The 5000-nt window shown below is 34.9% G+C and overlaps 1 protein-coding gene across 1 annotated transcript in view; it reads right to left on the reverse strand.

Annotated features, from left to right (window-relative positions):
- Positions 1 to 629, reverse strand: part of LOC137643977 (glutamate receptor 1-like) — a 1817173-nt gene extending 1816544 nt beyond the window's left edge. Inside the window, exon 1 of the mRNA XM_068376810.1 lies at positions 1 to 629. This exon is cut by the window's left edge and continues 615 nt beyond it. The gene's annotated coding sequence lies outside the window, so the exon portion shown is untranslated.
- Positions 630 to 5000: the final 4371 nt, after the last annotated feature.

The following is a 5000-nucleotide window of genomic DNA, read 5'->3' on the forward strand; positions in this document are numbered from 1 at the left end:
TATGAATTGAATTCTATTCGAATAATCTGGACATCTTCTATAGTCATCCATAAATAACTTCCACTTATTGTTAGCGTTCCTCATCTGGCGAGACACAGCATCTCACCGACACACGTGCGTTTGTGCGCTCATCTTATTTAAGTAATCTGAATAGTTTCCTTCATACTTTTATTTTTCTCAGTCTTTTTACGTTAGCCTCCTGACTCTGTCCAATCAACATTTTTGGGGCTCAACTGTTTATCTCGGCTCACGAGCTATCATGTCTTTTTGAACCCTTTTTTTTCCACTTTTTTGTCTTCTTTTTTTCTTTTCTTTTTTTTTATCTTTTTTTTTTTTTTGGCCGGATGACAGCCCGGTAACTACAAATGGCTGTTTGTTTCTGTGGCCGACTGCTGCAGATTGATTTTGTGTCAAGTTTTATCTTCTTATCTAGTTTTCGATACATTTCTTCTGGCGCTTTAAATTTTTACTCGTCACAAGACTTATGGAAGTTTCATTTTTTTACATCTTTATATTTTCTAAATGATAATGATCTACAATTATGTTTTCCATTAATTTCAATATCTATATGTATAATAATAATAATAATAATAATAATAATAATAATAATAATAATAATAATAATAATAATAATAATAATAATAATAATAATAATAATAATAGTAGTAGTAAACAAAATAACTTTCATCTATATTTTATTTGAGCCTTCATTTAGAGATGTACGGGTGATGTGTTCACCCTATTAGGACACAACTGAATGTTTCTCCTTTCAGCATTCACTGTATTTTCCCCCTTTAGTTAGAGTATTGTTAATCCGGTGATGCTTTCTATAAACTCAGCTCAAAGGTAGTCTTTGAAACACTAATAGCACTACAAAACAGTTATCTTTGTTTCCCTTTTTTGTTTCAATGCTTCATTTGCTTAGTATATGATGATACTTATATTTCTACACGCTTCTGCTCTCGCATCTTATCATAAGTTCATTGATTCTCTCTCTAATTCTGAGAACGATCCCCCTTGGGAACTCCTCTTATTCTTAACAGAAATTATTCCCGAACTTCATTCCCCTCGCTGCACTCTTCTAGCCATGATGCATACTTCATGGCCCCTTTTCGCATACATTCCAATCAAAACAAACAATTCGCAGCGAGAAACTATAAAGGAAGACTTCAAAGGCATTGACCCTATCCTTTATTTTTCCGACTCTGAAATCGTCTTTATTACAGGATAAAAAACGCAAATTCTTTTCTCATATTCAAACATTTGGTTGTGCTCTCTCTCTCTCTCTCTCTCTCTCTCTCTCTCTCTCTCTCTCTCTCTCTCTCTCTCTCTCTCTCTCTCTCTCTCTCATACAAATTACGAAATACACACACACACACACACACACACACACATATATATATATATATATATATATATATATATATATATATATATATATATATATATATATATATATATATATATATATATATATATATATATACAGTATATATATATATATATATATATATGTGTGTGTGTGTGTGTGTGTGTATGTAAATATATAAATATATATATATATATATATATATATATATATATATATATATATATATATATATATATATATATATATATATATATATATATATATATATATATATATATATATATATATATATGTGTATATACATATATATATATATATATATATATATATGTATATATATACATACATACATATATATATATATATATATATATATATATATATATATATATATATATATATATATATATATAAAACCACTGTTGTCTTTGTATGAGCAAGGAAGAATGCGTCTATGTGCCTGCATAGGCAAATATATATATTTAAGAGCTGTGTATTAACAAGCATCTATCTGTAGGTTATACACGTGTCATCTTGTACGAAATGCACTGGTGACCGCACAAAAACCTTGCATTTTTTATCATTTGCTATCGTATATCAAGAACACTAATTGTGTTAGGTTTGTTGTCACTGTATTAACTATATGACTTTTTCGGTAATAAAATGAACATTTCCACTGTAATAAGAAGGTTCCCAGTTCATTTTAAAAGGGAAATTCTCTCGAGTGAGAATCGTTACTTAGATTATTTACGAGATAACTACTTGGAAGGAGTTAGAGAGAGGAGACATCAGATCCAAGCAGCCTCAGCAGTTGTCTTTACACTGATTTATCAAAACCCGAATCGGAGGCAGTTCATGCGGAGCAAATAGCGAGAGGAATAACACACCATTCTCACGCGCTTCACAAATACTGACACTCACTCGCCCTTCCAGCATCCAGCACTCGACTTCCCGCCCCAGCATTTCCACAAGTTTCACTGCCAGGCGAACGATGCTTACGGTAGTGGCAAGGGTAAACATCCACAGTTGAGTACGGAACGTGGATGTGTTTTGATTTTCCCCTTTTACAAAATAAAAGGAAATATCGAACCAGCCCCCCCCCTCTCTCTCTCTCTCTCTCTCTCTCTCTCTCTCTCTCTCTCTCTCTCTCTCTTTCATACTCATTCTTTATTTAATGGTTATCGCGTCAAACAGAATTTCAGAATTTTGAATCAGTAAAACAGATACATAAAAAATAGCGGAGACTGATATCCAAGCACTTGACCAAAGACATTTCTATCATCTGTTATAAGTAATAACTAATAATCAGGTCTTAGTATACTGAAGAAAACGCAGATGAATAGGTGAGCCACATAGTTATCAATTAACAGCCATTAAATTAACGCTTGTTTAATGTTTAGTGAGATATTTCATGTAATAGAAATTGATACCTCAAAACAATTCCTACATTAAATCACTAAAAAAAGAAGACTTCGAGAGTAGGAGAATTTAAGAAAACGTTTCGAACTTTCTTAGCCAGTTTCACTAAATACATTACTATGCCAGTGAAACTGGGTCCAAACGAATTTCTCTCAGTTAGGAAACATCACCTCATTCTTGTTTGAAGTGTTAATAATGGCCGAAGGGGAGTCCTTTCAGCTTGGTTCTCTCGTTTCTTTTTTTCTTATTCTCCACTAATATGAATCAGGAGTATTTTTCGTACACACACTCTCTCTCTCTCTCTCTCTCTCTCTCTCTCTCTCTCTCTCTCTCTCTCTCTCTCTCTCTCTCTCTCTCTCTCTCTCTCTCTCTCTCTCTCTCTCTCTCTGGATCCGGTCAATTTGAGACCATCGTACTATCACGATCCAAAATTTCTATAACACCCCCACTCTTCACTATAAGGGAATCGAAACCAGAGGTGGAGAATTGCCCACCAATCGTATTATTATTATTATTATTATTATTATTATTATTATTACGTGCCATGCTACAACCCTAATTGGAAAGTGGGCTGCTATATGCCCAGGGGTCCCAACAGGGAAAATAGCCCAATGAGGAAAGGAAACAAGGAAAAATAAAGTATATTATGAATAGTAACAACATGAGAATAAATATTTTCTATATAAACTATGAAAATTAGACAAAATAGTGTGCCACTCTAACCAAAGAGACAGTGGAAGACCATGGTACAGAGGCTATGGCACTATCCAAGATTAGATGAAAATGGTTTGATTTTGGAGTGTCCTTCTTCTAGAAGAGCTGCTTACCATAGCCAAAGAGTCTCTTCTACCCTCACCAACAGGAAAATAGCAACTGAATAATTGCAGTGCATTAGTTAACCCCTTGAGCGAACAGGAATTGTTTGGTAATCTCGGTTTTGTCAGGTGTATGAGGACAGAGGAGAATCTGTAAAGAATAGGCCAGACTATTCGGTCTGTGTGCAGGCAAAGGGAGAGTGAACCGTAACCAGAGAGAAGGGTCCAATATAGTACTGTCTGGCCAGTCAAAGGACCCATAACTCTCTAGCGGTAGAATCTCAACGGGTGGCTGGTACCCTGGCCAACCTACTACCCTCCTATAGCCAACGGTGAAGAACTGACCACCGATCGTAAGCTAGTTATCTCTCTCTCTCTCTCTCTCTCTCTCTCTCTCTCTCTCTCTCTCTCTCTCTCTCTCTCTCTCTATATTATTACCACTACTACCATTGGTATTACTAATCCTAGTTTTCCGTCCCTCTGTCAAATATTCTTTCTAGCCACTTTCTGTATTTAGCTTTGGTAGTAGTAGCATTAGTATTAGTAGTAGTGGTAGTAGTAACAGTAGAAGTAGAAGTAGAAGTAGAAGTAGAAGTAGAAGTAGTAGTAGTAGTAGTAGTAAGAGAGAGAGAGAGAGAGAGAGAGAGAGAGAGAGAGAGAGAGAGAGAGAGAGAGAGAGATAACTAGCTTACGATCGGTGGTCAGTTCTTCATCGTTGGGTTTGACTTCCTTACGAGGATGATAAAGATTGTATGGACCATGAGAGTACATCACTACATTAGCTATCGTTTCATCTTCTCTTTGTGGTTAATGTAGGATACACGAATGATAAGTATGTGTATTTTCCCGTAAAGCTGTTAATGTAACATGATAATTATGCATCTATATTTTCTGTGGAGGCCGTTGGGATAGCTAACCTGATAGTCTTATATCACCCATTCTTTAGACGCACGAAAAAAGAGAGAGAAAGAAAAAACCGCCTAAATGAAGGGGTGGTTACATCTTAACTATGTAAGAGTTAATGAATGGTTATACGTGTTACCAGTAATCATTGGTAATAATCAAAGTGGGACAGGAAAGTTTAATTCCCTTATCGCCTTGGTTCGGATATTTACATTAACGCCAAAATTTAACTTTCTTCTAAGGCTGAGCTCCATTGTGGTCAAGGTACAGCAGGAACCTTCATGAAATGTCTACGCTATTTTGTGATTTTCGACTCTTAGGATTTCCTTATGCTGAAAATTTTGACTTGAAAAACAACCCTCATTGACACTAATGAATTTCAACATACATTTTAACTGATCTCTGCTTCAATTTCATACCATGAAATATCATTACGGATTGACTCAAAAGTTGCATTTGGTTTATGCTTGAGCGCCATAACATTAATTATA

Source organism: Palaemon carinicauda, chromosome 7, assembly GCF_036898095.1.
Source record: "Palaemon carinicauda isolate YSFRI2023 chromosome 7, ASM3689809v2, whole genome shotgun sequence".
In the NCBI taxonomy this organism is placed as follows: Eukaryota; Metazoa; Arthropoda; class Malacostraca; order Decapoda; family Palaemonidae; genus Palaemon; species Palaemon carinicauda.